Source organism: Chrysemys picta, unplaced genomic scaffold (genome assembly GCF_011386835.1).
Source record: "Chrysemys picta bellii isolate R12L10 unplaced genomic scaffold, ASM1138683v2 scaf3, whole genome shotgun sequence".
Lineage (NCBI taxonomy): Eukaryota > Metazoa > Chordata > Testudines > Emydidae > Chrysemys > Chrysemys picta.
This window is the reverse complement of record NW_027052710.1, coordinates 1,274,340-1,300,610: the sequence shown is the minus strand read 5'-3', so window position 1 is coordinate 1,300,610 and position 26,271 is coordinate 1,274,340. Positions and strand designations below refer to the sequence as shown.

The window sequence follows — 26,271 nt, the reverse complement described above, 5'->3', positions numbered from 1 at the left end:
ACCTGCATTCAGCTGTCTAAATACCTTTGGAAATCTTGACCTAAGTAGATGTGTAGTCATATAATTATCATCCCTAGCTCTTAGTAGCCTTTGTCATCAGTCAGTCTCAAAGTACTTTACAAATGAGGTATCGTGGGGAAACTGAGTCACAGGGAGGGTAAGGGACTTGTCCATGGTCACCCAGAAGGCCAGTGGCAGAGTTGGGAATAGAACACAAGTCTCCTGAGGCTCTGTCTAGAGGCTTTATCCTCTCATGAATGACAAGCCAAAATACAGAGATTCTGTGTAGTAGGGATTGAGTAACTGTGTAGTAAGTTCCCCAGAATGCAGCTCCTGGCCAGTAACATGTTATGCCCCATGGTGTCTTGGCAGATCACACAGATACGCACAGGCATTGTGCAGGTAGCTTTCAGCATCATCTTCACCCTGGCGAAATGAGCACCAGCTAATAGCGATACATGTGGGGACCCCCTTTTGGACTGGGATCCTGGTAAGTCCTAGTGGTGGGGGCTTCGGGGTGTGTGTGTGAAAAGAAGGAGGCCATCGTCTCCAAATCCTCGCTGTAGCGTGGTTTAGCCAGCCAGCACCGTGCCCTGAACCCGGCTTCCCGGAGCATGGCCAGAGGTCTTTGGAAGCCCAGCTGGCACAGCCAGGGGTGGCAGAGTGGTGACTGAGGCACTGGCTGTGGGGCTTGGAGAGCCCTCTGACCTGCCGCTGACCTGCTGGGTGAGCTCGCATGTCCCTTCTGTGAGTCCTCCGGGTGGCCACTGGCTGTGTGTCTGTGCAGAGCCCCGACCTATCACAGGGGCTTCTTTGGCCCCCATCACCGCAGCACCTGGACCCCTTCTCCATCTTCAACTGAGTCCCTGTGGGGCATACAGAGCCTCTGGCATGGGGGAAAGGGAAGAATGCAGAACCCAGAAACCCCCTGGCATGGAAGGGAGGAGAAGTGGGGGACACATAAGGCCCTTGGCATGGTGGGGAGGGAGCCTCTGGGATGTGTAATGAGCTTGAGTAATGTGTGACCTCCCCCCTCCACACACACCCCAGTGTATTGATCCTCACCCTGCCTGTGAGGGAGGGAGTGCCATTATACCTAATGCATGGAGGGGAAACTGAGGTACCAAGCGAGTGGGGGGCACTGGGATGGTCTCACCTGTTGGGTGAAGAGTGGGCGGCAGCTTTCACCCATCTCTGCTTTTCCCCCAGTACATCCTTTCAGGGTTCATTTGTGTGGAAGCTGCCAAGAACCCCAAGATTTCACTGGTAAGGAATGAGGCTTTTGTCCCCTGTTTTTTGAGCCAGTTGGAATATATTGGGGTTTCCCCCCCAAGGAAAGTTAAATGAAACATGAAAAATTTGGGGGGGAATTCACTGCAAATTCCAAACGAAAATTTTGACTTTTTTCCCAACATTGAAAATTCTCATTCAAAAACTGCCCAAACGGCTGAAAATTGAAACATTTTACCCAAAAACCGTCACGAAAGGAAGAATTTCCAGGGGGAAATTGCCCAAAATTGAAAAATTTCAGCCCAAAACAGCCACCAAAAATTCTCCCCCCCCTCCCAAGTTTTTTCAGACGGAAACAGCAGCCCACCCCAAACAGGTAAAAACGGCCAATTGACTGCCAAAATTTGCCCAAGAAAGAGCAAATTTGTAGCTGGAAGGTGCTAAAAAGTGCAGGGAAAAATGAAAAATGTCTACTCAAAATTGCCCCAAAGCCCAAAACGTTGCTACTGAAAACTGCAGCGAATGGCTGAAAGCCACCCGTTTCGGACTGAAGATTGTAACGAGGAACAGAAGAAGAGCTCTGGAGATCAGGCTGGCTTGCCTCTTTCTCCAGCAGAGATCTTACCCGCCTTGTTTCGCTAGACACTAAAATCTCCACCGACCTGCTGTACCGTGGAGACTGGGCACAGGCCGAGGGCGTCTGGAGGGGTGCAGGATTCAAGGGCCGGAGGGTGGCTGGGGGGATGCAGGGGTGGGAGGTGTGGGGTGTGTGGATGACATAGCTGGGCCTCCTGGCCCCACGTCTCTGACGCCTCCTCTCCCAGGTGAAGGCCATGCTGGCTACGAATACCCTCAGTGCCATAGTGGACGGAGTGAGCATCGTCCTCTATTCGCTCTCGCTTATCTTCTACTACCCGCACGGAACCTGCCAGTGGATCGAGGAGTCCAAGTCCTGCGCGCCGATCTCCCGAGTGCCTGCGGTGAGTCCGGCTGCCCCCCGGGCCGGCCCAGCTCTGCCCCGCAAAGCTGGGGGCACTGGTGCTATCTGTGACCCTGCTCATCAGGCCGTGGCCCAGGAGTTGGGACTGATGCCCTGAACGCCATTAGGGGGCGCCATGCTGCAGAGAGGGGGCAGGGGCTCAATGAAGGGCACAGCGCTGCAGGGAGCAGGATGGGAGGTCCCTAGCGGGCGCCATGCTGAAAGGAGCGGGGCGGGAGGCTCAGCAGGGGGCGCTGTGCCGTGGGGAGCGGGAGGATCAGCAGGGGGCGCTGTGCCATGGGGAGTGGGAGGATCAGCAGGGGGCACCATGCCGTGGGGAGCGGGAGGATCAGCTGGGGGCGCCGTGCTGCCAGGAGCGGGAGGGGGGGCTCAGCAGGAGGTGCTGTGCCGCGGGGAGCGGGAGGATCAGCGGGGGCGCCGTGCTGCGTGGAGCAGGAGGATCAGCAGGAGACGCCGTACTGTGGGGAGCGGGTGGATCAGCAGGGGGCACTGTGTGTATTGTCAGTCAGTCCCTTGTGGATCTCCCCTGGCCAAGATACCATGTCTGGGGTGGCCACAATTCTCCTGGTCTTCACCATCCTGGAGTTCTGCATTTCCATCTCCAGTGCTGCCTTCGGGTGCAAAACACTCTGCCGGGACAGCTACAGCGACATGGTGACAGCCTCTGTGCGAGGGGCTGGGGGGCTGGGAGCCAGGAATCCTGGGTTCTATCCCAGGCTCAGAGAAGGGAGTGGAGTCTAGAGGTTAAAGCCAGGGGTGAGGACTCCTGGGTTCTATCCCTGAGTATGTGAAAAATTTGTCATATAATCTCAGGATTGGAAGGGACCTCAGGAGGTCATCTAGTCCAACCTCCTGCTCAACCCCAACTAAATCATCCCAGCCAGGGCCTTGTCAAGCCTGACCTTAAAAACCTCTAAGGAAGGAGATTCCACCATCTCCCTAGGGAACCCATGCCAGTGCTTCACCCCCTCTAGTGAAAAAGTTTTTCCTAATATCCAACCTAAACCTCCCCCACTGCAACTTGAGACCATTGCTCCTTGTTCTGTCAACCCATCTTCTTTTTAGGTCAGTTGACAGATGTAGGAACCGCCACCGCCCCCATACTTCCTTAGGGGAGTTATTCCATGAACAATTCGTGTCTGTGCACTGCCCTATAGGGCTGCATGGGAATGTGGGAAAATGGAGGGAGGAATAGGGGCTACAGGGGAATGTGGGGGGGCAGGGGAGTGGTTGTCCCAAGGGCTGTCCCTCATGCTCTCCTCCTGTCTCTCCCTCCAGTCTGTGGTGATTTATCAGAAGATGGGGCCCCCAGCTGTCTTCGCCAATGACCCCCCCAAAGCCCCACCCCCTTACCAGGACACCCAAATCCCGTGAGCCGTGCCCCACGCCAGCTGCCGGCTGACCCCAACCATTGCGAGCTGCTGCTGGCCCTACAGTGGCCCCCAGGGGGCAGTGCAGCATCTGGGTCAGCATCGTGGCTGGTAACGACTGGGACTCGCTCCTGATGGTGCCATCTACACTAACGGTGTCACAGCTTCCTGCTGTGGATTTAAAGAGACAGTGCAAGACTACAGTGTGGAAAATTACAGCTTCTTTCTTTCTTTCTTTCTTCTCCGCTGCCAACAGGATCTGATTCCTCTCTGCTGCACATTCACCCCTGATCTCCCCACACCGAATAAACGTGTTTCATATGAACGACCAGCCCCAGTTTCTGCTTCTCTTATTCATCAGGGTCCCTAGACTTGGTGAAGGGACAGGGGCAGTCCAGGGGCAGCCCAGGCACAGCCAAAATGCTGGACCTGGGGTGGGCACCTGAGAACAGGTGAGCTCGGTGCTTGGCACAGGCCCGCGGCGCAGAGACAAAGGCAGCGAGCTGAGAACAGGTGAGCTCGGTGCGTGGCACAGGCCCGCGGCGCAGAGACAAAGGCAGCGAGCTGAGAACAGGTGAGCTCGGTGCGTGGCACAGGCCCGCGGCGCAGAGACAAAGGCAGCAAGCTGAGAACAGGTGAGCTTGGTGCGTGGCACAGGCCCGCGGCGCAGAGAGAAAGGCAGTGAGCTGAGAACAGGTGAGCTCGGTGCGTGGCACAGGCCCGCAGCGCAGAGAGAACGGCAGCGAGCTGAGAACAGGTGAGCTCAGTACGTGGCACAGGCCCGCAGCGCAGAGAGAACGGCAGCGAGCTGAGAACAGGTGAGCTCAGTGTGTGGCACAGGCCTGCGGCGCTGAGACAAAGGCAGTGTGCTGAGAACAGGCGAGTTTGGCGCACGGCACAGGCCCGCGGCGCTGAGAGAAAGGCAGCGAGCTGAGAACAGGTGAGCTCGGTGCATGGCACACACCCGCAGTGCTGAGACAAAGGCAGCGCGCTACGTGCTCTAAAATCCACGTGGGAACTTGGATTGCCTTGAGAGCTGGTGTTCCTCTTGGGGCTACAGGGTAGGTTTAGAGCTGTAAATCTTGGGCAATTTGAGCGAGGGGTTCCCGAGAGGCACCCCTCCCCCAAGAAAACAGCTTTGCTTAAGGTTAACAGATTCTCTTTGCACACAGACAGGGGTCAAGCCAGGGGTTGGTTCCTGCCCTGATCAGACTCAGTCGCTCGCCATTTATCCCAGCTAGTACGTGGCACCAATCTGCCCCTCCAGGGAGCAACGCTGAGCCCGGGGTTCACCTGAGAGCCTGCCCCTGGTGACGGGGGTGTGGTTACCAGGCACGTGCCAAGGGAATGATGCAGAGCTGGCGGAGCCAGCACGCCCAGCTGGGCTGCCAGCCGGGCTGAGCTCCCCGAGCTGGGGGAGGTTAAAGGAGCATGTTATGGGCATGAAACCTGAGCCAGCCCCAGGCGCTGGCAGTTCAAATACAGGCATGGACTGAAATCGGGGGGTGGGGGAGTAAACCTGTTGCTAAACTGTACCTGTGTTAAAGGCTGGCAGGGGGGATTTGGGCACAGCGGCAACTTGGGAAGGGCTCAAAGGAACTCAGACGTGCAAAGGCCGGCGGAGAAGGGAGTGAACATTAGGGGGTGGAAGCGGGGGAGCGGAGATTAGAGTGGAGGTGGTTATGGGGAGGGGGCTGGGTGGTAGGGGACAGGAGTTAGGGGGATCCGAGGATGGGGTGGGGATTATGGTGACACACCTCTGTGCTGGTTCTGAAAAAGTGTGTGAGTGCGGGGGGCTCTAGTGGTTAGAGCAAGGGAGCCAGGACTCCTGGGTTCTCTTCCAGCTCTGGGAGTGGAGTGGGGTTGAATGGTTAGAGCAGGAGGGAAGGAGATAGAAGTTAATTGCAGGGAAAATCTTCCCCTCCCCCACAGTCCGGCTGCCCCTGGAGGGGACTGTTGAGAACAAGCTGTTCTCTCCCTGGGGCGGGAAGTGCCTGGCCTGGAGCCTGGCCTGGGGAGGAAGAGGAACTAAGGAGAGTGGGGAATGGGGGGAGCCGAGGAACTAGCCCTCGGGTGGGGCAGACCAGGATCCGGGCCCTAAAGGGTTAATATTGAGCAGTGGTTTAGCAATGACTCCTTCTGCCAGTAACTCTGACCCTGGAGCTTTGATGCCCTCCCACCATAGGCCTGGGAGAGATCCGCAAGCAAGGGGGAAGGCGGAGATGGGAGGGGGAAGGTTTCCTGTGAAAAACTGCCTCTGTGCATACCCCTCCCCCCCGCTCTAACCATAGACCCCCATTTCCCTCCCAGAGCCAGGAGAGAACCCACGAGTCCTGGCTCCCAGTGCCCCTGCTCTAACCCACTAGACTCCACTCCCCTCCCAGAGCCATAGAGAGAACCCAGGAGTCCTGTCTCCCAGTCTCCCTCTCCTCTAACCACTATACCCCATACCCCACTCCCCTCCCAGAGCCAGGGAGAGAACCCAGGAGTCCTGAATCCCAGTTGTTCTCATCCTAAATGTGAGACTCTTCGTTCTTTTCCCCTCCTTCTCTCTCTTTTCCTCTCCCTCCTTTAGTTGCTGTGACGGCTCCTGTCCGCACTGCGCAGGCTGGGAATAGGCACCCGCTGCTCTGATGGAGGCAGGGCCCTCCTAACAGGTAAGGTACAGGGACACTCATCTTCCACTCTCCCGGCCTTCCCAAACTGCTGACTAGACAAAGCCATCCGCTCACAAGGCAGCCTAGGCTCATCCAGACTTTCCCTCCTTCCTCTCCCTTGTCCCAGCACACGGGGCTGGTTACAGACAAGTACTGGGCGAGTGGGGCAGCTTCCTTCTCAGGCACATTGCCACTCCCAACAGAGAAACTGCTGCTCTTCACACTGTACTGAGCTACTTCCAGCGAATCACTGTTACCTTTCCAGGTTTAGTTCTACAAGCTGTACTAGCCAACAATCCATCGCCCATCAAAAATCCCCCCTTTCCTTCCTCAGACAGGGCTTTAATCTGACCATCCACTTTCATCTGCTCCTGAGAAACATTTTCCTGACCAATGAGATCTTTCTGTGCTTGATCTCATTTCAGAGTCACTTCTGAGACATTAGACATTCAGAAACGTCATTCACAGACAAACTGCTTTTTTGCATAGACAAACAGCTCTTTCCCAAAGACAAACTTTTGGAGAAACTTTCCGCCCAGAGCCAGCGGCTCCCCCTGGTAGAACTTCCACAGGGGCCGCGGTGGGGCAGAGGAGTCTGACGAGTGGGGCTGGGGTATGATCTGCGTCAGCAGGAGAGACATGGTAAGCAATGCCCCCCTCCATAAGTCTGCAGTGGGTCAGTCCCCTCCTCTCGCGTCATGCAGCTCATCCCCCACCAGGGGCAGTAGCCCTAGTAATCCCTCCCCTGCCCCGACCTATTGACCAGGCAAGCAACTATTCTCCTTAGAATCATGCAATTCATCCCCACCCAGCAGAAGTTGCCATCTCTAATCCACCACCATGCATCGTACAGTGGGTCATTCCCTTCCTCGAGCATCATGCAGCTCATTTAACCTGGGGGGGGGGGGGCGGGGGGGGCGGCGGTAGATTGTGTCGACTGGACTGGACCATCCTCCCCTCCCAAGAGGGGGAGAACATGTTTCCTGGGAGCAGCCCTGTGCACACCAGGGAGGTGAGGTGGAGAGTTCAGGGAGGAAGGCTGGCCTTTCTGGTACGGTGAGTAGGGTGAAAGGGATCCGGCAGCACCTGCGTAATGGCCCCTCCTCCAGTCCCCCAGCATGGGTTCCCAGCGGGATTTGAACCCTGGACCTTCAGCTCTGGGGCATAAAGCACTCCTTAGAGCTAAAGAGGGAGCTGCATTAGTTGGTAGCTGTAGTAGGCCGTTATCCTATATGTTGATTAGCTTCTGCAGAAGGGACATGACACACACGCTGCCAGCAGAATACACTCTCCCCTTCTCTGCACTAGACAGGGGTCACCTAACAATCCAGCTAACCCAAAACCAGACCATCCAAGGCCCGGGTATTGCTGGGGAGGAGGCTGCCTTAGTGAAGAATGGGACAGGGAGCCTTTCAGTGCCGCACCTCTGGGTAAAAGAGGGCCTGAGGGCAGGGCCTGCACTCAGCTATCTGCTCTCTCTGTTCCACAGCTCCCGCGTGCCCCTGAAGAAGCGCACCGTGGCTCACAACCTCAGGATCGTTGAGAGGAGGATAGAGTAGGTGGCCAGATACCGGGATGAAGTTCTGAAACCGTAAGGCAACTGACCGGGGGGCACCACACTGGGGGCTGGGTGGGAGGGGATAGTGAATGGAGAGAGGAGGGAGCAGGGAAAACCAGACACTCCAGGATCCTAAAATAAGAGGGAAAAAGCCACTAAGAGGCTTTAGCTTCCAAGGTGAGATACCAGTGAAAGTGAGGTGAGGGATTATTAGAAATTAAATGCAGAGACCACAAGCTGGGGTTGTGAGTAGGATCAAATCCTTCTGTCCGGCAATATCTCCCAGCAGGCGACTGTCTAGAACCTGCCCCTGCTCCCTGCTGTGTTTGAAAGAAACAGCAATCAGATGACACCCTGTGATGGGGTGTCCATCCCACAGAGGACTGGAAGGGGCTAAGGTGGCCAGGCAGACCCATTAACTCTACATGGTGTCCCTGGAGGAAGAGCCAGGGAGCAGGGAATTGATTGCAAGCAGGCTCAGCTGGGCAGGAATAGGCGGGGCCTATAAAGCCAGGAAGCTGGCAACAGACAGGGGCTGCTGCTGGGAAAGGGCAGCCCCTCCCTGGGAAGAGGGGGACGTGTTTGGAGCTGGTGCACCCAGAGCAAGGAGGGGAACCAGGAGTGGCAGGAAGCAGTCCAGGGAAGTAGCAGTGAAGGCTGGGAGAGGAAAGCCCAGAACTGCTGGGTTGAGGGTCCCTGGCCTGGAATCTGCTGTAAAGTTCTTTTTTGAACGCTGTTTATGGTCTTGGCCTTCACAACATGCTCTGGCAAGGGTTACACACACATGCTCACATCTTCCTCACCCAGACCAATTTTTGTTAGCTAATCTTTCTATTAAAATAGCACTAGGTCCCCAGTCATGCTCAAGGCCCCATTGTGCTAGGTGCTGCACATGTGCGTGTGACGAAGGGGTTATCGTTATAGATAAAATGAGTGCCAGCTCCCCCTCTCAGTCCACTGTTAGCCAGTTGATGTCCTTGTGTCAGAGTGTGGTGTGCCATGCATGCCTAGGCACTGCCCCATTGCACTACTGTTGGAAGGCTGTGCCCAAGCCGCGCCTTAGCTCAGCAGGGCCATGTCCCATCTGTCCCTGTCTGCTCTCTCCCACAGGCCGAGTGTGACGACATCTGCGGCGAGCCAGTTCTCCTATTCCTCTATGGAATCCATCCCCTCTTCCCTCTGGAGTCCCAGCTCCTTTTCCCTGGGAGAAGCCTCCGTGACTCGGTCAGAGCCCCTCTGCCACACAAGGGAGATCATGCCTGTCGCGGGCTGGGAAGGATCCACTCATCCCATCCAAGCCCAGCCTCTCCCCAGGCCTCCTGCCCACAGCAGACAAGACCGGCGAGAGCAGACCATGGGTCTGGACCAGACGTCAGCCCATGGCTCAGACTTCAACATCCGACAGAAGCATCTGCAGAGCCAACTGGGGGCACCTACCCTATCCACTGAGTCGCTCGCCAAGGTGATCCCTAACGCCCCTGCTCTGCGCCCACCGGACAGAGACCCCAGGGTGAAGCTCAACATAAGCAGGGGCCCTTTCCTAAGCGATGAAGTCTGGGAGGAGCTGGACTGTCATGTGCACTCAAAGAGACTCCAGCACGAGCAGGGCTTACCCCTCACCCCCCAGAAACCCCACACAGCTCTTCTGCCTCCAGCTCCACAAACCCCCATCCCGGGGGAGCCATTGCTGGGGGAGCGGGACAACAAGCAGCAATGGGAATTCAACACAGATCGGCCCAAATGTGGATTTACAGCAAAGGTCCCAATGCCTCTGAGATCTGATGACGGCCCTCAGCGTGCACAGGAGATCCAGGAACCATGTGTGTGCCCCTCGGGATCCCTGCCCCAAAAGGCCCACAGGATCATGGCATCCCCTGATGCCATCCTGGCCAGGCTTGTGCCCATGGCGGTGGTCAAGCTGCAGGAACACGTGGCTCAGAAATGCTCGGAGATCCAAATGAAGGCGTTTCCTAAGATGGTGAGAGAGTCACACAGAGATGCTCCCCTCCTGAGAGAGACTGCCCTGCCTGGCCACTCCGCCCCCCTAGGGAGCCAGGCAAGCCCAGGACAGCGGCATTGCCAATGATGGGACAACAGCCTGCCCACCCTATCGAATGCCACATAAGGCATAAGCATCTCGTCATGCAGCGGGGGCTGCTCACCCTGGACCCAGAGCCCCCGGCAAAGCTGCCTCACGCCGACCCAGCCAGGGGAGCTGGTGTGGAGTTCAGTGAGATGGAGACCGATTTCCTGCTTGATGGGGTCAGGGAGAACTTGGACTGGCACGTACAGCAGAAGAAGCTGCAGCAGGAGTGGGGTTTGCCAGATGCCCAGTGGAAATCCCTGCAGGCTTTCCTACCCCCAGTTCCCAAGCTGTCCTCCCTGAAAGCAAAGCCCGAGGTTGAGGTGGTTCCCATCCTTGGGGAGCTGCTCTTCCTTGGGAGGGATGTTAAAAAGCAGCTGGAGTTCCACATTACAAAGATGCAAGTGCAGCAAAGATGGGAACTGCCCATGAGGATCCAGGATTCCCTGAGGAGGTTCATGTCTCCTTCCCCAGAGGAGAGAGGCCGGCTCTCTCATCCTACGTGCGGAGGCATCGTGACTCCGTACCGGTCACCGTTTCAGCTGCGTTCCAAGAAGGCTTGGTCTAGTCAGTTGCCTCTAAGGGCCCCCAGTCAGAGGTGGCTGGAGGATGTCCATGTCCTACCCACCGACAGAAGGCAGCAAATGGCCAGGTCTTACTCCTGGAAGCATCCTGGGGCAGCAGCATCGAAAGGGAAAGAAACCCCAGACCATCGCAGCACATTGCAGACAGGGAAGCAAAGCACAAGCTCCTCTTGTTCCACACGTCCTCCAACACCAGTGGAAGATACCACCATGGAGACGGGCAGGAGTGATGGCGCAGCAGGAAACCAGATTAACCCAGATCGCTGCACTCTGCGAGCAGGAGTGGATCTGACATCGCCACCTCCGGGAACCGCAGTAACAGAGAAGACACTCGCAGTGACACTCGACATTTATAAGAGTGAGTTGAGAAAGCCCCTTACCAGTGTGAGTGGCACCAAAGGGACTGAAGAGACGCTAGAACTGCACATGGAGAGGAAGGTTAACTTGGGAGAAGGCTCCTGCCTGAGGCCAGGGGCACAGGCAGGTGAGGGCAGGACAGATCTTCTCAGGACCCAATGCCACCAGGTTGCCCCAGAGGCACCAGGCTCTGGGCAGCTGACAAGATCCATCCTTGACTCTCTCGTTGCTGGGCAGGCTGCGCACGACCTGCAGATCAAGCACCTGATGGAAATGTTAAGCAGCTCCCGCCCCTTGGCGGGCCAGGTCTCAGTCTGCCAGCTGTGCCGCAAGGCACATCCAGGAAAGATGAAGGGTCAGAAAACTCAGGAGGAGACACAAGTATCTGCTGAGCTGCATGGTCTATGAGACATCACGGCTCCACATGGATTCATTGGAACTGTGAATTCAAAGCTCTCCAAGGACCAGCTGCCAATCAGAGTCTGCAAGAAGTAAGCTTCGACGGAAGAGACCAGCTGGCTCTGTAGGTGCTGACTTGCCCCAGAAGATCCCATGGAATTCCACAGCGATGGACTCCAGGAGACTCCTCAGCGTCATCCAACCATAACAAGATGCCAGTGGTGTGGCTCCTTCCAGCAGACAGGAGCAAGACTTAGGATGGAATGGGGAAAACGGCCCCCACCAAGCAACCAAAGATGGTGTCCATTGCTACAAGTACAACAGGGCTTTCGCAAGCTGGGGAGAAAGCAACTGGGAGTCCTGACGGTTCTCCTCCAAAGCCACCAAAGGCTTCCAGAGCTAGGACACCATCCCCTTCAAGGAACAAAGTTCCAGTTCTCAAATGGATCTTAATGTGCCTCAAGCAAACCTTCTCCAAACTTCAAAACAAAGTGAAGTCCCAAATGTCCAAGGACCCTCGTTCAAGAACACCTGATACTAAATTTACAAAGTATCAGGGGGTAGCCGTGTTAGTCTGTATCTACAAAAACAACAAGGAGTCTGGTGGCACCTTAAAGACTAACAGATTTATTTGGGCATAAGCTTTCGTGAGTTAAAACCTCACTTCTTCGGTTGCATCCGAAGAAGTGAGGTTTTAACTCACGAAAGCTTATGCCCAAATAAATCTGTTAGTCTTTAAGGTGCCACCAGACTCCTTGTTGTGTTTGTGTTTAAATTTACAAAGCCACCCTTTTGGAAGGCAAGGGCCTCCAAGGGTGTCCGGTAGTCGTATAAGTGCCTACCCTCCATCAAACAATACAATTTTAATAACTTAAACGGTTACTTTTTTAAAACTCTACAGTATTTACATCCCTAGCATAGAGAAAGGCCTACCCCTTTTGTCTTCCGGTAACTGAATGCAGAACCGAACAGAGAACTGAATGTGTTTACCATGGGTCTGGAACAGAACGGTAACCACAAGGTACACTGCAAAACATGGAAGTCATGATTTATGCCAAAGGCAAAGGTTTCGGGAATGAGGTAATCAATATTAATATGTATGAATGTATGTTATAATATGTTAGCCTATCTAGTAAGTGTACCCGAAAATTTGTCTGGGTGAGGAAATAAGATTTGGGCATGGTAGGCTGGGCACGGATATGAATATTCAGGGCAGTGTCAGGACCCTATAAGAGGGCAATCAACTATGCAAAGGGGGTCGCTCTTTCTATCTTCTGTTAAGCTTTCAGCTCAGCTTTGGCAATATAGCTTAGCTACTCCGCCCTCCAACCTGATCTTTGCCAACTTGGGGAGCCTGGACCATCGAATTCATTGGACATGCCAGAGCCGAGGCTGGTCCTGTCTCTCACTACCGGGTCTCCAGGGAAGGGTGTGAGGATGCTAGTTTAAATAGTCTTTTAGAATAGAAATTTTACCACCAGGGACCATAGAATTGTTCACTTCTTTGTGACTCTGTGTTTTGTATCTTTGATTATTCTTTCATTCGTTTTAATAAAGATCTTGAAATGTTGGTATTGTCCTCAGTATAAGTGTCCTTGCCACACACCCCAAGGGGCCGCTCATGACATTGAACTTGCTGAGTTCTCTAATCCTGGAGCCTGAATTCGGACAAGAACCTAAAATATCTTCTGGTCAGATCACTGTTGAGCCGTAATAAACTAGCCCATAAATTCAGGTCAACAGTAACTGGGGTTTTTTGGAAGGTGGGAGCAGGATAAAAATGCAAGAAACGATACAGGAGCGAGTGGGAGTGGGTCTTGCGGGGCAGGACCGGAGCAGGATTAAAAAACAGTCCGGCGCAGGGCTCTAGTCCCATCCTTGGGCCACTTCCGCCAACATCTGCTACGTACCTTACTGCTCTCTGCCCGCGTCCTGTTTGGGCTAAGGCAGTGGCTCTCAACCTTTCCAGACTACTGTGCCCCTTTCAGGAGCCTGATTTGTTTTGCCTACTGAAGTGCTTTATAAATAAGAGACTGGTCAAACACACCTCGATCTACCATAGATGAACAATTAAGTTAACAATCCGCTAAAAACCACTAGCTGGACCAGGATAAGCCGTAATTTAATTTCAACTTGGTTACTGTGTCAAAACAATTGTATTATTGCTGTCCTACTGTGTTATCATTGTACTGTTGTATTATTGCTGTACAACATTGACAATATGCATAACCTTGCTAAACTGTTTAACCAACACACAGGTAAAAAACAAACAAACAAATGGCAGCAAACAAGGAAAGGCAAGGAAAAAACAAAGTGGTAAACAAACAAAAAGTTACATAGTAACTACAAATGGGGTAAACAAATGGCCTGTTAGTACCAGTCATAATTTGGTTCAGTGACACTGCATCCTAACTGAGGCACATGTTATTCAAAACAATCGTGTTCAGTGTCTGGGTACAATACTACATCCTGACACAGCGCTATTCGATACATTGGTTACTGTCCATTCTGTAGGTTATCTGGAAAACAGCATCCATAAGAAACAACTGGATCTATGTCAACTACTGGTGTATCGCAAAGCCATGCAACCAATGGAACAGCGAAGCTAGCCACTTCTATTTCCTGCCCAGTGAAGCTTACCAGAGGGTGACAACCAGCAGTAAGGATAACCTATAACATGAATGGACAGTCCTGGCTAGTAACTAATTACAATATAGTTATATATAAAGGCCTCAGTGGTAGTGTCACTACTCCAAATTTCTGTTTTTCTTCTCATATACATAGCACTGTGGGACACACCATCACAATCCCTATCCCAGTATTTCAAAACACTCAGCCTACTACTACTAATAAAACAGGTAATAACTGAAATTGCCCTAATAGGAGTGTGTTTCTATCTGTGTCACCAAAGTAAAAGGGCCAAAGTACAACATCAGACTGGAAAAACATGGTTATAAGGTGGTGTCATATGTACACATACGTACTATACATATATGGCCATACACACTACAAATATATATGTCATATCCACATAATTCATATATATTAATTATTTGGGAGTGCCTCTAAGGCTCAATCATACTACTACATTCCTCAGTCATGGTCCCGGGCCTAACATTCCCAGGCCCACCATAAGGAACTAAATAATAATTAAATAATCAAATCTGCCTATCAGTCATACGTGGAAATGTGCAGACTAAAAAAACAGATGGGGCGTAAGTGTATGGATTCTGCCACTGACTCACCTGATTGACTCACCTTGGGCAAGTGTGTGCCTCGGTTTCCCCATCTGTATAACGAGGATACAAACCTACCTTCCTCACAGGGGTGTCTGAGGACTAATTAGTTAATGTCTGCAAAGTGCTTTGAACATGCAAAGCGCTACGGAAATTATGATCATCTACATTATTAACGATCCCTTTCATGCTCCTGGACTCCTGCGTTCTATTCCCAGCTCCATCACCAAGTCACCGTGCCTCAGTTTCCCTGCCTGTACAGCAGACAACATGCCTCTACCTGCTGCTTCCCAGAAGCTTGTGAGCATTCTGTGGTGCTTGGAGCAGGTGGCTAGCAGCAGAGTGTTCTGGCAACAGGACGGCTGAGAAATAGGCGTATCCCACTTTGACTTTCCCTTCCTCCCTCTGAATGAAGAGCAGCTACAGGTGACCCTGCCTTGCTCATACTCCTCCCTTCTCCCCTCCCGGTCAGTCCCTCCCTCCAGGAGAGAGCAGCCGCTCCCCCGAGAACCCTCCCTGATGCTCCGCTTCTGCCCCTCCCGTCCGACCAGCTTTCCCTGCGTCCGCTGCATCCGGACAGTGCCCGCTTGCCGAGCTCTTCAAACGTAGTCACGCATGAGCTGCAATCCCGGCTGTCCTCGGTAGAGGGCTCCCGCTGCCTCTGCCCCAGCTCCGCACCCCACAGACGGCAGACACACAATGCTATTAGACGATCCTTAACTCACTGTTCTCCCGCGGCGCTGCCGGGCCCGGTCTGCTCCCATCCGAGAGGCTGCTCTGTCCTGCTGCAGGCGTGGGGGCGGGGATCACGGCTGCACGTTTCTTCAATAAATGGCAAGTCTGTGTGCTGGTATCAGAGGAATGGGAAGTACTGGACCGAAGCACACACTGACCCCTCACCGCCTCTGCCCCCCACCAGCCAGGCATGGCCAACTCCTGGGACCCTCTTCCCTTCACCAGCCTTGCTCAATGCTCCCCAGGACCCTCGGAACCTCCTCCCCTTCTGGATCCCCTGGCACCATCTTCTCCCAAACGCTCTTCCCCCAGCTCACGCTGTCCGTCCCCCCCGGCACCCCTCGGGCCCCTGCATCCACTCACAGGGCTGCCCGTAAATTACGCAGCACGGGGGGTTTCTGGTGATTTGCAAGACCCGCCCACCCCTCGTAACACTAACACCAACACAAAGACACAGAATTAACGCACTGGGGGTGGGTGGGTCCTTATGTCATTGATATACAGCCCCACACCTTTCCTGTGCGCCGACACCAGCCTTCTCCCCCACGGCTCTGCACAGATAGGGACTCCCCATCTCAGCTCACCCCCTGCACCTCCGGCTTCTCCTGCACGCCCTGTCTCCTTGGCCGCCACCTCCCACTCCTGGCTTTGCATCTATTTCATGCCAACCCCACGGGTGTGGGACGGTCCCACTCACATGGCAGGCACCTCCCTGGACTCCTCCAAGTCCCTCCACAAAAACCACTTTTCCTGGTCTCCTCTCCAGCCACTGCCCTGGGATTGATTGCACTCATGCAGCACTCCAGAACCACACGAGCTCGCTGAGCTATGGGTCAGGCAGACATTTATACCATAGTGCTAATCCCCCATATCCTCCAGCCTTGCTGGCAGAGTGACTAACCTGCCCCCCCGAGCACCACCCCCACCAGGGCATGCTACTGATGAAGGCTCTGTCACCCACTCCCCTGCTGCATGTGCCCTACAGCTAGCCAGGATGGCCAGCAGCGGCTGAGATGCATTTTTGTCACTTCTCCTCTGCTGGCACCCAGGAGACCTGGGCTACCTGCGCTCCCAGGGGCACAGCACAGTTGCCACCTTTCACGTGGTAAATAAGACCCCCGACTTTCACAATAAGCCAAAAATCAAGCTAATCCCATTTCAAAACAAGCCAAACCCTGAGACCCCCAACACTCTGTGACTAGATCCCCTCGGCGTGCAGGCTGAGACTGTGGTGGGCCCGCTGTGCACCCGACTCTCTCATCCCCTTGCCCCTGCTTGCCGGGAGCCCATCAAAAAAAAAGAAGGAACAAGCTACAAGCCAAACAAGCAAAAAGCTACAAGCCAAACACTAGCCAACAAGCAACTCACAAGCCAATGAAGCCAAAAACAAGCCCAATTTCTGCATTTTTTCCGTGGGTTTGGCATATCTGGGGCACAGACGTCTCAGCTCAGGTTCCTCGCTATGGAGAGCCCAGTCAGGGCTGTGGGCCTCCTCTCCCTTCCCCCTGCGGGCGACCCCCTTCGGGCTCTCAGCCCGACCCTCTGCCCTCTCAGCCTCGTGAGAGCGTCCAGGTGGAGCGGCTCTGCGCACAGGCGTTCAGCGAGGAGCAGACGCTGGAGAGAAATGGGGGTCACCAGGAACCCCAGGGTGTAAGTTCCAGGAGGGAGACAGCATTTGACCCTTAAAGTTGGGGGCCCTGACAGTGAAGCCAGAGGTTCCTAACGAGTCCTTGCCAGTGGAGGAAAGGAAAAACCATGTTGCAAGAAGACTCCGATGTCTCAGAGCACGCTCCAAGCAACGGGCAAGAGACACATGAGTGGCTGAGCAGGCAAACCTGCGCTCAGAGGCTCTGAGGGGAGCTATCGCAATGGCTGGAATAGAGAGAGGCCAGGAAAATTAGACTGAAAAGGAGGATTTTAACAGCAGCACAGAGCATGCAACATCTGCCTCCCCTTCTCCCCCAACAACGCACAGACAGGAACACCAACAGCCATGTCTCCACTACAAACATCGGCAGAGACGATCCACGTGGGCATCCAGCGCGTGTATCGCTCATGCGCCGACACGCTCAGCTCTGGACTCGGCGCTGCGCGTACTCGGCAGCAGCGTTTGTGTCAATGCGAAGCCCAGTGCATCATGGGTAGGGATCCACACGTGCCATGCGTTGCCAGCCGGCACACGGCCTTCAGGGAACTTTTCCCTGTGTGTCGTGGGACGGAAATGACGTCCCCAGGGATCTCTGGGAGCTAGGGGTCAAGTTCCCAGCATGCAACGGTCTCCATCCCATAATGCCATCCAAAGCCCATCGTTTTGGGACCTTTTTAAAAAATCCCACAACCCCGCCCGGAATTTTTCGGTGGCCGCCGTCAGAGAGCCCTCGGAGCTCTGCGCTGTTCTCACGAACGCTGCCAACACAGGACGTGCGATGCTCCTGGATCTGCAGCCCCGCAGGGAGCAACTCCACCCCCATCAACATGCTCCGCTCTCTGGTGTTCCCTCTCCCCTCCCAGGAAACCCCTCTGGCAGCAGCAGTGACTTCACCCCCCTCGCAGGCACACAGGAGGAGGGCAGCAGGGAATGGCGCTCAGCTAGCGAGGCGTTAGGGCCAGACGGGCGGCCCTAATGGGAACAATGAAATTCCAAGAGGTGACAGCCCAGCGGGTCCAAAACCAGTAAGACAACAACTGTACAGCTCAGCTACCCCCGTTGTCGTTCCTGCAAACGGAAACGGCAACAGGGCTGAATTTCCTTGCATGCTAAGAAAGGGAAATAACCCCCGTGTGGACACGGAAAAGCCAGAGCCTCCCTACACAAAACAGCCACGGCTTGGAGATCGTCCCTGCTTGCAGGATTCTATCGGCAGATAAGCCAGAATGCCTGGTGAGATGCTTTGGGCAGTTCTTAAGTCACAGCGTTGCCAAGGCTAAGTTCCAAAAATCCTTAGTCGGGCGCCAAAAATCAAGACATTACAAAAAGAATCAGTTTGGGTTCTTCTTTGCCTTCTGCTCTCTGATCAGGTGAGTCCCATGTTCAGGCTGTTCTCTGCCACATGAGGATTAAGACATTATATATCTGTGTGTGTGTGTGTGTGTGTGTGTATCTGTATGCATGTGCATGTGTGTGTGCGTATCTGTGCGTGAGTCTGTGTGTGCGCATCTCTGTGTGCGTGTGCACGCATATCTGTGTGCGTGTGTGTGCGTGTATCTCTGTGCGTGGGCACGTATCTGTGTGTGTATGTGTGCATGTATCTGTCTGTGTGCCTGTGCGCGTGTATCTGTCTGTGTGCGTGTGTGTGCGCGTGTCTGTGCGTATTCATATCTGTGCGGGTGTCTGTGCGCGCGCGCGTGTCTGCGTGCGCGTGTATCTCTGTGTGTGTGTGTGTTTTGTGTGTGTGCACGCACGCGCCTATGTGTGCGAGTCTGTGTGTGCGTGTCTGTGTGCGTGCGTGTCAGGATGTGTGTCTGTGTGTGTGTATCTGCGTCTGTGTGCGTATCTGTGTGTGCCTGTGTGTGTGTGTCTATCTGTGTGTATATGTGTGTTTGTATGTCTGTGTCTATGTGTGCGCACGTGCACACACAGACACACACACACCGGGGAGGGATAGCTCAGTGGTTTGAGCATTGGCCTGGTTGAGAGTTCAATCCTTGAGGGCCATTTAGGGATCTGGGGCAAAAATATGTCTGGGGATTGGTCCTGCTTTGAGCAGGCGGTTAAACTAGATACCTCCTGAGGTCCCTTCCAACCCTGATATTCTATGATTCTATGATAGTGTGTGTGTATGTATATATGTGTGTGTGTGTGTGAATATATGTATATCTTTGGGATGCGTGTGTGTATGTATGTATGTTTATCTGTGTAACTATATGTGTGTGTGTGTAGGTCTTTGTGTCTGTCTGTGTGTGTCTATATATAAACACACACACATTTTATATATAATGAAAGCTAAGCTTCTCACAATCACCTGACTCCAGGAGCTGGGGGCTTAACTCCCACCCACAAAATATCATGAAACTCATGATTAAAATCACAAGAGTGGACACAGTGCTGGACACCTCCCACTAAGAAAAACCCTAAAAACAGAATAAAAGCTGTGTAAATTCAGAAATATTTGTATATGATTCATGGAGGCTAGGTCCATCGATGGCTATTAGCTAGGATGGGCAGGGATGGTGTCCATAGCCTCTGTTTGCCAGACGCTGGGAATGGGTGACAGGGGCTGGATCACTTGATCATTACCTGTTCTGTTCATTCCCTCTGGGGCACCTGGCATTGGCCACTGTCGGAAGACAGGATTCCGGGCTAGATGGACCTTTGGTCTGATCCAGTCTGGCCGTTCTTATGTTAACATCTGAAAGTCCTGCTGGAATAGAAAGGGGCAGTAATTTTAAAAAGAGAGACAAGATGGGGGAAGTAATATCTTTTATTGGACCAACTTCTGTTGGTGGAAGCGACAAGACGTCAAGCGCCACAGAGCTCCTCCGGTCTGGAGAAAACAGGCAATTTAAATTACACTTTCCAGGGCACCTATCGTGTCTTTAACTTGTTTTGCAGGCAGCACAGAACATGCTTTCGGCATTCAGCGATAGAACGGAAATTCAGAATCCTGGCAATGAGCTTTTCCAAAGCAAAGTGCAAACTTTACCTGATCTACCCTCACGTCCTACATAAAGGTGGGGTTTTTTGCCAGTGGGGAAACTGAGGCACGGGACATGAGTAACATGAATGAATGAACTAGATTAAAATGGATTGGCAAAAGGATTAGTAGAGGCAGCCAGGCTCAGCAGTGCCGCAGTACGGATCTGGAAAGTCAGCCTTGCGATCTTTTGCCTCATCTCTTCGTCCACCCACAGCGTTTCCAAGCAGACACTCGGGACCAGAGATTGTTCAATGGTCCTTTCGCAACCATCTGTGCACAGACCTCCTTGGAGTCTGTAGTCTGAAGTTAAAAGCAATGCCAGGAGACCTCACTGAGCCCTGCATGCTGTCTCCGGAAATTTAATACACGCAATCAGGGCTTTTAAGCTACTATAGCATCCACCATGGCACTCAGGACAGACTCCAGGAGCAAACCTGGGCATGCAGCCTAGACCTGCGATGGGATTCAAACTCCCCTTAAAGCTCCAAGAGAACCAGCAGCTCAGAAGCAGATGGTTCTGCATCAGCCCCTCTTCTCTCACTTGCCCTGGTCACAATCCCAGGGTCACGTCAGCAGACACCACCACCAGCAGGTCTCACATCACGATAATCAAAGGTGGCACTCCTACCACACACCCCACCGGCCCAAGGCCTGACAGCTCCTTCTGCAATGACAGCTCCTAACACGCAGAACCCCAGGCCTGGTCTGTGCAGAGCTCCTCTCCCCACAATTCTTCCCTGCTGAATTTCAAAGCCTGGGATCGATCCAGGAAGCATGAACCAAACTCCCCCTGGCTACAAGCCACTCTCATAATAGACACCTGCCTGCAAAATCGTAAGGGCCCCTTGAAACCCCTTTTGCACCAGTCTAACCCTGTGCTGAGCGATCTGTCCCAACTCAGACTGAGTGCAAACCCTCTGATTTCTTTCCCCGGACCTGGAGAAGAGCTGTGTGTAGTTCAAAACCTTGGACCTTTCTCCAACAGAACTTGGTCCAAGAAAAGAGAATAGCTCACCACCTTGTCACTCCCATAACAGGTGGGAGAGACCAGAGCCAATTTTTCAGACAGGAATTCCAGCCTCCTTTAATGTCCAGGTTGCATAAAGACTGGTCTCCTTTCATTAAAGGACCAGTGGCTTTTTAGATCCCTCAACCACCCTCTTTTCTTTTCCCCACTTATTTTAAACATCAACAACTATAACAATTCTTTGACTTACATGTGCACACTCATTCCTGGCTGGTTTCCAAAGCCCCACCGGCAGAGTGGACAAAAATCTAGGTTTAAAAAAAGAAATCAGATTTTTATTTCATTTGGATTTTTGTATTTAAATTCAATACATCTGTTTGAAAATAAACCTCTGAAATTATGGCACCTTCCTTAAGGCCTAAACTTCCTACAGTCTATTCAAATCATTGACATTAAATTAAAAAAGTGAACATTAAGCAGTATAGGGTTTGCTCCTGAATTTTTAGAGGAAGTGAAATCACTGAACTGGTGGAAGTCACTGTCTGAGCACCTGGAACTAGAGTTTGGGGACGTGCTAAACCCCAACTTTTGATAGCAGTTGCCTCTTTTCCAAGTGCAAGGAGAATATTTTCTTCATTTTTGAAGGGTTAATCAATTTGTCTTCAGGAAAAATAACTCAAATACCTACTGCAAACCAAGATTAAAATCAGTGATTTAAAACAACGTTTCCTGCTTGCTGATTTAAACTATCATCAAAATTGGTGCTTTCAATTGCTTGGATTGAAAATCAATTCACCCTGGACACAGGCCTAAACTGTCATGTGGCCAAGTGATTTTGGGAGGCCCAATCCCAGATACTGCCAAGGGACCTGATTTTCAGGAGCGCTGAGCTCCTCCCTCTGAGCCAGGGAGCTCTAGGCCCTAGGGTGACAAGTTGGGCACCTAACCCCGCCCCCCCCCCCAAGAGTTTAGGCTACAGAAGCTGGAAATGGAACATGTGCCCAGTACAATTGCAGCTGTTCCTGTCACAAGCCTTTTTTTTGTTTTTTAAATCTAAGTTCACTGGGGCAAAAACTCCCCCCCGCCCAAGCATTAGGTGCTCCCTGGATTCCCTACAACTAGCACCAGCCTTTCCTAACCCCCAGCCAGCCCCAGCCCCAGCCCCAGCCCCAGCCCCAGCCGCTCTCCCCGTGGGTCTGTTCTGCATGGAGGGTCCTTACGCTGCAACGCCCCCCTTGGCGCCCTGCCCAACAGGGCTCTTTGCAGCGGGGGGTTACCCGGGCTCTTGTTTCCTTGCAGGGTATTTCTGTCTGCCCCCCTGCCCGCACCTGGGGAACTCCCTGCGGGGTTGGTTTAATGCCTCACAAAACCCACCTCCCGCAAACCGGAGGCTGCCGTCCTCCCAAGCACCCCGCCCTAATCGCCACAACGTGTGGGGGGGGTCTGTTTGCTGGGGGTGGGGGGGCCTGGCCCTGACGTGGCCTCTCATGGGTACCTGGTCAGTATCGAGCCGAGCCAGCCTGCCCCCGGCACCCTGCAAACACAGATTCAAACCTCCTTTCAGGGTCACATCCCACCCCCAGGGGACCGACCTCACCCGGCCTCGGCTGCACAGGGCACCTGCCGACCCCACGGGCATTGCAGCAGGCAGCGGGGCGCAGGGTGTCTGCTGCTCTCCTTTCCGGGGGGCTGCGAGCAGGGGCTGCAGGGAACCCGAACCTCCTCTGCCCTCCCTTCGCCTGCAACATACAGCCCTGCCACCTCCCCCGCCCCACAGCTCCCTTCCCCGGGGAAAGGGCGGAGCAACCGGCTACAGAAGCCAAGGTTTTGCACTTGAGCAGGGAGCGTGATTCTGTACTGGGGCAGACAAAGCGTCCAGCCTTGCACTGCTGTGCAAAGCACCCCGCCCGCACCCCGTGCAATGCCAGCCAGACTGCACATGTGCACTGCCGCCGTGCAACGCCAGCCAGCCTGCACCTGTGCACCGCCCCCGTGCAACGCCAGCCAGCCTGCACCTGTGCACCGCCCCCGTGCAACGCCAGCCAGCCTCCACCTCTGCACCACCCCCGTGCAATGCCAGCCAGCCTGCACCTCTGCACCGCCCCCGTGCAACGCCAGCCAGGCTGTACCTGTGCACCGCTGCCGTGCAATGCCAGCCAGGCTGCACCTGTGCACTGCCCCCGTGCAACTCCAGCCAGCCTCCACCTCTGCACTGCCCCTCCACGGCCCCCATGCAACGCCAGCCAGCCTCCACCTGTGCACCGCCCTCATGCAATGCCAGCCAGCCTCCACCTGTGCACCGCCGCCGTGCAACGCCAGCCAGCCTCCACCTGTGCACCGCCGCCGTGCAACGCCAGCCAGGCTGCACCTGTGCACCGCCACCATGCAACGCCAGCCAGGCTGCACCTGTGCACCACCCCCGTGCAATGCCAGCCAGCCTGCACCTCTGCACCGCCCCCGTGCAATGCCAGCCAGCCTCCACCTGTGCACCGCCGCTGTGCAACGCCAGCCAGCCTCCACCTGTGCACCGCCACCATGCAACGCCAGCCAGGCTGTACCTGTGCACCGCTGCCGTGCAATGCCAGCCAGGCTGCACCTGTGCACTGCCCCCGTGCAACTCCAGCCAGCCTCCACCTCTGCACTGCCCCTCCACGGCCCCCATGCAACGCCAGCCAGCCTCCACCTGTGCACCGCCCTCATGCAATGCCAGCCAGCCTCCACCTGTGCACCGCCGCCGTGCAACGCCAGCCAGCCTCCACCTGTGCACCGCCGCTGTGCAACGCCAGCCAGGCTGCACCTGTGCACCGCCACCATGCAACGCCAGCCAGGCTGCACCTGTGCACCGCCCCTGTGCAACGCCAGCCAGCCTCCACCTGTGCACCGCCGCCGTGCAACGCCAGCCAGCCTCCACCTGTGCACTGCCGCCGTGCAACGCCAGCCAGGCTGCACCTGTGCACCGCCACCATGCAACGCCAGCCAGGCTGCACCTGTGCACCGCCCCCGTGCAACTCCAGCCAGCCTCCACCTTTGCACTGCCCCTCCACGGCCCCCGTGCAATGCCAGCCAGCCTCCACCTGTGCACCGCCCCTCCACGGGCCTCGTGCAATGCCAGCCAGCCTCCACCTGTGCACCGCCCCTCCACAGCCCCCGTGCAATGCTACACAGCCTCCACCTGTGCACCGCCCCTCCACGGGCCTCGTGCAATACTACACAGCCTCTATTTGTGTATTGCTCCTCCATATTCCAGCAATGCCAGCCAGCCTCTGCTTGTGAATTGCCCTTCCACAGCCCCTGTGCAATGCCAACCGGCCTCCACCTGTGCACCGCCCCTCCACGGGCCTCGTGCAATACTACACAGCCTCTATTTGTGCATTGCTCCTCCAAATCCCAGCAATGCCAGCCAGCCTCTGCTTCTGCACTGCCTCTCCACAGCCCCCGTGCAATGCCAGCCAGCCTGCACCTCTGCACCGCCCCCTTGCAATGCCAGCCAGAATGCACCTGTGCACCGCCAGTGTGCAACGCCAGCCGGCCTCCAACTCTGCACCGCCGCCGTGCAACGCCAGCCAGCCTCCACCTGTGCACCGCCGCTGTGCAACGCCAGCCAGGCTGCACCTGTGCACCGCTGCCGTGCAACGCCAGCCAGGCTGCACCTGTGCACTGCCCCCGTGCAACTCCAGCCAGCCTCCACCTCTGCACTGCCCCTCCACGGCCCCTGTGCAATGCCTGCCAGCCTCCACCTGTGCACCGCCCTCGTGCAACGCCAGCCAGCCTCCACCTGTGCACCGCCCCTGTGCAACGCCAGCCAGCCTCCACCTGTGCACCGCCGCCGTGCAACGCCAGCCAGCCTCCACCTGTGCACCGCCGCCGTGCAACGCCAGCCAGGCTGCACCTGTGCACCACCGCCGTGCAACGCCAGCCAGGCTGCACCTGTGCACCGCCGCCGTGCAACGCCAGCCAGCCTCCACCTGTGCACCGCCCCTGTGCAACGCCAGCCAGCCTCCACCTGTGCACCGCCGCCGTGCAACGCCAGCCAGCCTCCACCTGTGCACCGCCGCCGTGCAACGCCAGCCAGGCTGCACCTGTGCACCACCGCCGTGCAACGCCAGCCAGGCTGCACCTGTGCACCGCCCCCCTGCAACTCCAGCCAGCCTCCACCTCTGCACTGCCCCTCCACGGCCCCCGTGCAATGCCAGCCAGCCTCCACCTGTGTACCGCCCCTCCACAGCCCCCGTGCAATGCTACACAGCCTCCACCTGTGCACCGCCCCTCCACGGGCCTCGTGCAATACTACACAGCCTCTATTTGTGTATTGCTCCTCCATATTCCAGCAATGCCAGCCAGCCTCTGCTTGTGCATTGCCCTTCCACAGCCCCTGTGCAATGCCAACCGGCCTCCACCTGTGCACCGCCCCTCCACGGGCCTCGTGCAATACTACACAGCCTCTATTTGTGCATTGCTCCTCCAAATCCCAGCAATGCCAACCAGCCTCTGCTTCTGCACTGCCTCTCCACAGCCCCCGTGCAATGCCAGCCAGCCTGCACCTCTGCACCGCCCCTCCAGTGCCCGTGCAATGCCAGACACCCTCTGATCCCTTCGTGCAGTGCTCCTCCACATCCCAGCAATGCCAGCCAGCCTCTGTTTCTGCATTGCCCCTCCACAGCCTCCGTGCAATGCCAGCCAGCCTCTGTCTGTGCCTCTACTCCCCCATGCAATGCTCCCCACCGTCGGTCCGTGCATTGCCCGTCCACGGCCCCCGTGCCATGCCAGCTTCTGTCCATGCGCTGCCCCGTCACTGACCATACAAAACACGAGGTGCCCGCGCATCACCTCCCCCAGGAAATAGCAGCACCCCACGGGGAGACTGCACTAGACACAGTCAGACTCACCTGAACGGCCACAAGCCCCGGCAGCTTTGCAAAGCAGGAAGTGTTAGCAGTTCCCAGGACAAGCAGCAGGGGCTGCACGTCTCCTACTGCAGGGAGCCCTGGGCAGGGAGCCCTTGCATGTGGCTCTACCCTCTGTTTGCACTGGCCCTCCCCAGTCCTCAGGCCAGCCCTGGGCAGAGTGGGGCCACCGCAGTTGAGAGGAGTTAGTTGATTGCAGGAGAGGAAGGCATCTGTTTGCAACTCCCCCACCCCAGCTCTGGTCAGAGCAGCTGTAGTTAGTTTTATGTTCAGCCCCTAGCTGCACATGGATTTTCATCCATAGCTCTCAGAGCACTTCACAAAGGACGACAGTATCATTATTCCCATTCTACATATGGGGAAACTGAGGCACAGAGAATGGAACTCCATGCCTAAGGTCAGCCAGCAGGACACTGCGGGCGCCAGGAACAGTCATAGGGTTGCCAACCCTTCCGGATTGACGGGAGTCTCCCGGAATCGGCCTCGATCTCCCGGTGGCTATTGAAAGCAATCCGGGAGATTTTAATAGGTCGCTAAAAGTCCTGGGGGCTAAG

The 26,271-nt window shown here is 55.2% G+C and overlaps 1 protein-coding gene and 1 long non-coding RNA gene across 2 annotated transcripts in view; one reads left to right on the top strand and one right to left on the bottom strand.

Annotated features, from left to right (window-relative positions):
* LOC101934981 (kinesin-like protein KIF21B) overlaps positions 1-22,612 on the bottom strand; it is a 107,243-nt gene extending 84,631 nt beyond the window's left edge. The window contains 3 exon segments of the mRNA XM_065578804.1: positions 19,447-19,570; positions 21,064-21,121; positions 22,406-22,612. The gene's annotated coding sequence lies outside the window, so the exon portion shown is untranslated.
* On the top strand, positions 17,398-21,533 carry LOC135977538 (uncharacterized). The gene is made up of 2 exons (XR_010594996.1): positions 17,398-18,227; positions 19,762-21,533. It is a non-coding gene; the product is annotated as an uncharacterized LOC135977538 (long non-coding RNA).
* Positions 22,613-26,271: the final 3,659 nt, after the last annotated feature.